Consider the following 8,675-nt stretch of genomic DNA (forward strand, 5'->3'; position numbering starts at 1 on the left):
CGAGCGCGCCGGCGCCGCGGCCGCAGACAAAGGCGCCTCTCGCGCCCGGGCGCCGCGCTCCGCGCTCTGCCTCGGTAAGTGGCTCCCCCTTCGCTGGCTTTCTCCTCCCGCCGCCTGCGCCTCTCAGAGTTCCGCGGGCTCCGGAGAAGATGGGGAGAAGGAAGAGACAAGACTTCCCCGCTCTCCCTGCACCCCGGCCTCGCCCTCACAGAAACACCGAACTAGCGAGTTTCCGAGCGGCGGGCTGCCTCCGCGGGACCCGCGGGCGGCCCTCTTCGCGCGCCTGGCTTGTGCCTGGGTCGCCAGTCTGGCCGAGAGGGCTGCCACTGGGTCTCGCCCTGGATGTATATTAGGGAGGGGGGCGCAGGGGTCGGGCGCAAGGAGGAGACCGCGTCCCTGGGGATGGTCCCAAGCGTTCGGGGTCGCCAAGGGGCGGTTCGCTCTGCGAATTCAAATTTCAGTCTGGGTTGGGGGGTCTGCCTCAGCCCTCTATTATGCTCCTCTTCAGCCTCTTCCAGCTCCCCTCCAGCTCCTCTTCCACCCCGTTCAAAGGTTAAGACAGCGCCCTCTCACTGCCACACCCGGCAAAGGCGCCCGCTCTCGGGGTCCTGGCCCTGGGACAGAGGGATCCCCGCCGATTTCCCCTGCTCGAGCCCCGAAACTGCTGGGGAGGGCGGGCGATGCGCACAGCGGCTGGGGGTGACATCATTACCCTGTCCCGGGCCGGCTCCTCCTGCCTCTGCCCGGGTTGTTCTCCATCAGAAAAGCAATACGGAGCCCAGCTAGCTTTTGCTTTTGTTCTGACCGCTACTCTCCGGAACCTGAGAAACCCGGGTGGGCGGATGCGCGGGAGGGGGCCATGGTGGGAGTTTCAGGTGCTGCCCGAAGTGACAACTGGAGGAGATGGTGGCTTCCTGGCCCTCGGTTGCAGATGGATTCCGATCGCTAATCAATACCCGGGGCCGGGGGCGGTTTGGCCACTTCCCGAATGAGCTCGGTGCCGCCTTCGCCCGCGCCACCCCCGCCGCCGCGCACTGTCACGCGCCTCTCCAGCACTCTCCGAGGCGCTTCCTTCGAGACGCGCATTTCCATTCATGGATCTGTGCCTGGGATTTGATTAATGTCACCTCTGCCGGGTTCTCTAAGGAGAGTGTCTGCTACTTTTTGATTTCATAGCCTTTTACTAAGGACCTACTGTGCGCAAGGCAGCGGTCCTAAGATCAGTTTAATTAAATTACTGACTACCTACTATGTGCAACCTGATGTGCCATGGCGTTCTCAGCTTAGTACTTATTGAGTTCTTACTATGCTCGAGGTAGCTGTGCTGTGACCTTATTGTAGTATTTACCTAACAGCTACTAAGTGCAAAGGGCTTGTCCTCCCTCTCCTCCTGTTCTTCCTCTTCTTCCTGTCTTTCCTCCTTCTCCTCCTTCTCCTTCCTTTTCCCCTTCCTCTTCTCTTTTTTTGCTCAGGGGTTGCCCAGTGTACTTTGGGGTGCATATAGGGATGAAGGGGGAGAGAATATGTTTTCTGACCCCTTAGTCTTCAACTTCTTGCGTAAACTGCATTTTAACCGTCTGGGCTACTTCTAAGGTGGCTGAGCTGGTCTTCTGCACTTGAGAGTAACTTCTATGCCTAAGGGTTTGTTAGACACCAGCATAGCAAAACAATGAAAAATTCTGCTCTAGAACGTCTTTCCAAGTCAGTTTCCTTAAATGATAATGATAATAATAATAGCATAAAACAGGTTCCTTTTTACAAAGCACTGTGCTAGTTATCAGAGGGAATGAACAAAGGTTAATAAGCCAAATCTCTAATGCTCACAGGGATAGGAACTGTGCGGTGAGGACAGAAGGACAGACAATGAACCTAAAAAAAGAATGAATCAGAAAAATAGGAGAGAGGGAAGGATGAAAATGGGGCCAGGTGGACTCGGCTCCTTGCTCCACATTGGCCCCGGTGGTTGAGGCTGAGAATGTCTTTAAAATCCCGTGGTTGCAAGTGGCTAGGGCATATCATATGGTCTGAGAGTCCTTCTGCTAGGAGTTCTGATGAATCCTTTACTCCGATTGTCCTGGGATCTCAAGGCACAGTAGAATAATCAGACTGGCAAGAAATCTACTGGCAAATATTTGAACACTTACAATGCTATATCGGCCGTTATGAGGGAAATATCGTCCAAGCCATAGGGTTTGTCCTAAAACTTCTAACAGAGTTCTTGATAAACTCATAAAATGAAGGCTTGGGTAGCATATATGAAAAGCCAGGAGCAATTCCTCCTAACGTTTAACATCAGAAAAACTTCTGACCTCAGAGAATTGTTGCTTTTCTTCTATCCGGCATTGAGAATGCTCTCTTTATGCCTTGTATGTTTATCTTCTTAAGTTGGCCTGCAGCAATCTCTGGTAAGAACTTTATCCTAGCTTCTCAGTACAGTGAACTTTTTCTTCCTAAATTACTTCTGATATCCTTTTAGAATTCTTGTAAAACTACATTATATTATTTTTGTTTGAAAGCACCCCCTCCCATATCTTTTCTGGAAATAGGCATTATGAAGGATGAAAAGTGTCTAGAAAATACAGTAAGCGCCACATGAATATACCTGAGATCATGTGTTTGCTCATGAGAGGTGGGGAGAAAAACCAAAGGAGAAAAACACAGGAGTTTACAGAGAAAACATAAGCTGGTCTTCCGAGATGAAACGGGATTCCAGTGGCAAAGAGCACTCACAACAGCTTCCATCCCAAACTGAGGGAGATGGCTTTAGCAAAGGTGTCAAGGAAAACCAGCCATCTTTACAGCCTTTAGACTCTGATAGATCTTCACCAGGAATGGCTTCCATGCATTGCACAAAGAAGGCTGCCGGAGCAGCTGACCGTGTTTCAAGGACTGTGCTAAGCGGCAGGTGGGGGCACCACCCAGGACAGTTTGAGGTCCCCTAGCAGTGAGTGAGGACCCTTGATTTCTTTTTCAGTGCTCCTAGTAGCCCCGCTTCCCTCCTATTCTTTTTTTTTTGGTACGAGAATTGAACTGAGGTCCTCGCGGTAGCCAGGCAGGTGTTCCCTCCATTCTTTCAAGCATTTCTGGAGTGTTTTCACCTGAGCTGCACTTGACTATAATACTCACGGTCCAGAATGTGACTTCTTTTTCTCTCTGCATCTGTCCCTCCGTGCAGGCTCTTACAGAAAGAGTCTGAGAGTCCTAATGCTTGCTTCTTCACCTTCTCCTGCTCTCCACAGGGCCCGCTGTCCTCTTGTCCTCTTCACCATTTTCAGCTGTTCTGAGCCTTTCACTATATAAAAACTAGTCTCGGAGGACAAACAGTCTGTCATCTGTCACTGTCTCTTGAATATGAATGTAGGTCACTGTTCTCTCTTCCAGGGGTCTTTGCTCGTTAAACCTCAGTATGACATGAAAGGCTGTGTCTGCCATGAGAGGAATCAAGCACAGAGGAGAGAGGAGGTAGCTAGGGGAGCCAGGTGCCTTTCCTGGTGGTTCTGAAATGTTTTTTTATGAAAAGGCCAAAGTGACTGAGTTGGACAGGTCCCGTGAGGGCCGAATGAAAGGCTCTGAGTAAGCTTCATTAGCTTCATGGTGAAGCTGTCTCTGAGAAAGGATGTGAGAAATGATTGGCCAGATGTATCTGCAAGAAAGGGGTCCTAGAAACTTTCTTCCACCAAAACACTGCCAGGCTCTCAGAGAAGCTTCTCAGAGTGTTGACTTAAATGGAGAACATGGATCAAAATGGAATTGTTACTGTACTTTTGTTAACCTCTGCCTCCAAAAGTAAGGACTTCGCTATCTTCAGCAACTCCAGGTCAGCATCAGCAGCATCTTTGAAGGATGGAAAGGGGACAAGGTTAGTTCAGGATCAGCATGTGGCTTTGAGTTCCACCAGGAGAGAGAAGCAGCTCGTTGGCACTTTGTCAGTGAGATTGGGCTGTGCCTAAGTTACTGCTTCACAAACTGAATGAACCTTATTATCAGATCACTTGAATGGTACTTGAAATTTCACTGATTCAGACTTCTCTTTTGGAATGTATAAACCTGGGATGAGACTTTACCTTGCATCAGAACAGGCCAGGCAGGAAATATTTGCCTTCCCTGTTTGAAGGGGCAAATTTAAAGGAACGCTATAATTCAGACTTTTTGTTAATTCATTCATTTGGTAAAATAATACTTTTCCTTAGTATAGATCAACTAGCTTCACAGAGAAATGTTTGAATTGTTGTTTTAGTTTATAAATGCACCTGGCTCTGTGTGAGGCCTATCTATCAATATATTAATGTCTAGATTAACAAAAATAAAAAGAACTTAAGTGAAAATTTGCTGTAGGCATTTTTAAAAAAATAGCCAGTCTTCTTTCTATATTTAAACTGATTCGATTTGTATAAAAATTTTCAAGAGTTAAGATCTGTTTGGGGATTTTCAAGTCAAATCTGCATACATTCACGAAGAGTAGACCTGGAAGAGACTTTAGGTGTCCTTGCCCAGGCCTCTTTGCCCGTTGTATAAATGGGAAAAGTAAAAATGGCTTCCCAAGGCTGCACAAAGCTTAGTGAGGAGACTGGGGCTCGGAACCAGAACTTTGCCCAAGCCCAGCCACTCAGTGCTGCCAACTGCACCCTTCTGTCTTGGTTGCCAGAGTTTGCAGGTGAAGGGGGACCAGGCAAGAAAAGAGCTTAACTTGCCGCCTTTGCTGGGCACCTGAGGCCTCTACCCACACCAGGCCGGTGAGACCCATGTGAAAGGCACGCGTACACGCAGGTAGTACTGAAAAGACCGCAGAAAAATGGGAACACGTTGGATTGATGAACTGAGGTAATTTTTTAAACTTTCTTTATAAACTTTTAAACTTATAAACTTGTGGGGTTTTTTTCCCCATCTTTACAGTAAATACATAGAATGAAAGCATTTATTTTCTTACTTAGAAAAGTAATACACAAGTAGCAAGAAGAATAAATAAATCTTACCTGTGATACGTAGAGCCCATTCAGATTTTGCTATGTTTATTTTTAGTGGTTTTCTCAGTTTATTTTAAAACACAGTTGAATAATTGAGACTCTATTGTACATATAATTTTTATTTTTATTTTGCTTTTTCTTTTTGTGATTCGTTTTTTGAGACAGGGTCTCACTGTGTGGTTCAGGCTGGCCTTGAACTCGCTATGTAGCTCAAGCTGGCCTTGAACTCATGGCAGCCCTCCTGCATCAGCCTCTCCAGTGCTGGGATTACAGGTGTGGGCCACTATGCCTGGCCTGCCTTGCATTTCTTTCTGTTCCTATTAGAACAGGCTATATTATGAACTCTTTGTAGACATAATTTTTAATGGCTACATTATTCGGTTCTTGGAAGCTCCTTAATTTAGCACATTTTGTTAGTAGTGGACATTGTCTGCTCCCAGTTGCTCCCTTCTGTGTCATAAGCAAGTTATGTCCATGCTTTTTCTACAGTTGGATTGCTGTCTTGGTATACATTCCCAGATAGTGTAGTTGCTCCTCCAGGAATGTGAGTGCATTGTGTTTAATGGCTTTACAAAAATTGTGTACCAGTGTATCCTACATCAATAGCATTCCATCAATGATGGAATTTTACCACATTATTGAGAGCATAGAGTAGCTAATTATTGTAATTTCAGAACTTTTGTGGAAAAAGTAAAAGAGAGAGAGAACAAAGAGGATGTCTTTGTTACTTTCATTTGCATTTTGGTTGTGGAAATAGCTAAACATCTTTATATAGGACTGATTCCTAGTTGTATTTGTGTGTGTTTGTGTATGTGCTATCTATTTGGGTTTGGTGGCTTAAAAATTAATCTGTACTATATAGAAAGCCCTTTTTTAAATCGGAAAACAATATCTGATATCAGAGGTATAATGGGCATTTTGTGAAAAATTCCATCCAGCTGTGAGGTTCCAGGATTTCAACACCTTGAGTGTTTCGCTTCAGGCTGTTAATTCTCAGTCCTGACAAAAGCCTGTGGAGTGAGTGGTACTATTATCTTCTTTTACATATAAGGAAAGTGATGCATAGGAAATGTAAAGTGACTTAACCACACTCTTCTACACTTTAATCACTGCCAGTGACCTCTTGATCTTGGCCAGTGTGGCTTGCCTATATTGTGTAGTTGGTCTTTGTTGGACTTGGGTCTAGGAATATTAGCAACTTCCTCTGATCTCTGTTGTCTGTTTCTGGGAACACTTTGCGGTACTCTATGGCCCATTTTGCTATCGTTAGTTTCCTCATATCTTCTTTATCTCTTTTCCTCTCCTGTGTTTTCATCCTTTTAAAAAAATTGATTCAGGCCATATTCTAAATAGTTTCTTCTGTCTTCCAAATCACAATATGTTTCTTCAGCTATATCTAATCTATAGTTAAATCCATCTGTTCATTCTGTCTTAATCACTAGTTTCCATTGTAGAATTCTAGTCATTTTCCAATGTATGTTACTTTACATAGTTCTTAGTTTCTTGTTGCAATTTTAAAGTCCAGGTTTTATCTCTATCACCATGCTAAACATAGAGGTTTTACATTCTATGTCTGGAAAATTTTCCATCTGGACTACTTACGTATCTTTTTTTTCCTGTTTGTTCCAAGTGTTTTGTGAGTTTATATTTATGTTGTCATGTTTCTTGGCATGCTTGGTTATCTTTGAATGTGTGCTGAATATGATTTTGAAAAGCATATATGGACAGATATGTTTCTTCTGTTTTAAAATGTGCACTATGTTACATTTTAAGCTCTGAAATCAGAGTATTTTATAATTAATAAAATCTTATGATTATAGTTGGTAGCATTTTCTTTTTAACCTGTACCTAAGATAATAATGCATCATATAAATCATAATATTTGACATTTGATGACAGGTGATAATTTGATGCTTTGGATGATGGTAATAAAGATGACAAGCATTTTAGAGAGGAGTGTAATTAGCTTCTGTAGGCCTTTCTATTATATTGACCAGCAATACTAGGACAGTTTAGAGACTTGAGATTCTGTAGACCACATGGATGACATGAAGTCAGACTAGTTAATTTTTTTTTTGACTCCTAGAGTCCAGCTCTTTGGGTCCTACGTTAAGTGTAAAGTGGTTTACCGGGTCTTACCCTAGGGATGCTCTGGCCTCTTGATCCCATGAGGCTGTCAGTGTGTCGCTGCACTTCAGCTTCCCTTTTGGATTGGCAAGTCTCTCCAGCTGTGATAAAAGTGGTAACTATTGCAGACCTACATGCCTAGATCTTCTTTTTCCACATCTTAACCCTGAAATCCTTTGCTATCTTGTTAGGTCTTTGATACTTTTCAGTTTTGTTTTGTTTAAATTTCACCTAGTTTCCTTTCTATGTTCACTGAGAAGGTTGGTTCTAATCACCCAGTTCATCACTGCTGGCAAGAGGTGGGACCAAGTCCAGCACATTTTAAAGACTGATCAGAGAGAAGCACCAGTTAGTATCTGCTCTTTGCCCACCATCACTAGGTCTCCACTCATCCTGGTGGCAGCTGGAAAGCAAAAATGGGGATGAATGCATTTCCATTAACTAGACACGGTTAGATGTAGATCTATTTCCCTACATAGATGAGACTAATTCCTCAGGTTAATTCCCATTCAAGCAGGTGACCTGGCAGAGAGAATACTCAGGAAAGTGGTACTTGAAGCCCCAAAATCATCACTCTCAACCCATCTGGATTCTTTCTTTCCCTCTGTACTGCCCTGTAAGAACATGGGAAGTTAGGACCCAGGGAGGTGTCAAGGAAGAGGTTGTGTCTTCTAGCCACTATTTAAGAAGTTTAAAAATTAGACTATTTCCTAGCTGGGTAAGGTCTCTTCCATTCAGCATGACTCCCCAGCATTTTCATATAGAACACAAAAATCCCCTCCATAACCAAGACTTTTCCTTACAGAGGCGAAACACCCGTGTCCAAGTCCAGGACTCAGTAGCCTTCCTAGGTGACTGCTTGATTCGAGTGTCTCAGAAACAGCTTTAGGTCTTTTCTGCCATTTAGAAGCAACACAGCCAGCCTTATGTTCTCTAGATCAGCAGCAAATGTACCTGCCCTCTGCCTTGTTCCAATCTCATAGACATGTCTTCCCCAGCCAGAGAAATTGCCTTTGAGAAAAATGAATTTGCTGAGTTTGAAAAGGTTGGGGAAAGGAGCACTGAGAGATGATAAGTCCTCCTCTGCCACTTTATTAGAGCGTCCTTTGGCTATTAAAGTTTTTATTTTTGAATTCACTTTTCCCCAGAAACCTTAGCACTAAGATACCTTCAGTGCTCACTAGAGAAACAGGTTTAGTATAAGATATATAAATATATAAGGATTTACAAGGTAGGTTTATGTTGGCCATCTGCAGAGTTTGGTGCGGATGAGTGCAAAAGGGTGGTCTGTGTATTGAAGAGCCACAGGATCCAGTCAAAGCTCAAAGCCTGGAGCTGACTGCAAAGTCCTGTATGAGTCTGTATCAGGAGCCGGAAAGGTCTGTGCTGGAAGGCTGAAGAGTCAGTGCTAGAAGCCAGGAGACAGCTCCAAAGAGAAGGGGAAGATTGGAGCTGGTCTGAAGGAAGAAACAGCATCCAGACTTCCTTCTCTCCCCTTTTTATTCCATTCAGGCTACAAGCCTATTGGCTGGTGCTACTCACACCCAGGGTGGGTCTTCTGTTTTTAGCCACACCAAGAACTAT

At 44.3% G+C, this 8,675-nt stretch overlaps 1 protein-coding gene across 2 annotated transcripts in view; it reads left to right on the plus strand.

Annotated features, from left to right (window-relative positions):
* Mapk4 (mitogen-activated protein kinase 4) overlaps nucleotides 1-8,675 on the plus strand; it is a 150,580-nt gene that overhangs the window by 484 nt on the left and 141,421 nt on the right. The window contains exon 1 of one of the 2 annotated variants that reach the window (XM_005372929.2): nucleotides 15-74. The exons of the other annotated variant lie outside the window; for it this stretch is intronic. The gene's annotated coding sequence lies outside the window, so the exon portion shown is untranslated. Of the gene's footprint in view, nucleotides 1-14; nucleotides 75-8,675 lie in introns of those variants that run through there. 2 annotated transcript variants of the gene reach the window in all.

The sequence above is a fragment of the Chinchilla lanigera genome, unplaced genomic scaffold (assembly GCF_000276665.1).
Source record: "Chinchilla lanigera isolate Chin_1 unplaced genomic scaffold, ChiLan1.0 scaffold00001, whole genome shotgun sequence".
NCBI classification, from domain to species: domain Eukaryota; kingdom Metazoa; phylum Chordata; class Mammalia; order Rodentia; family Chinchillidae; genus Chinchilla; species Chinchilla lanigera.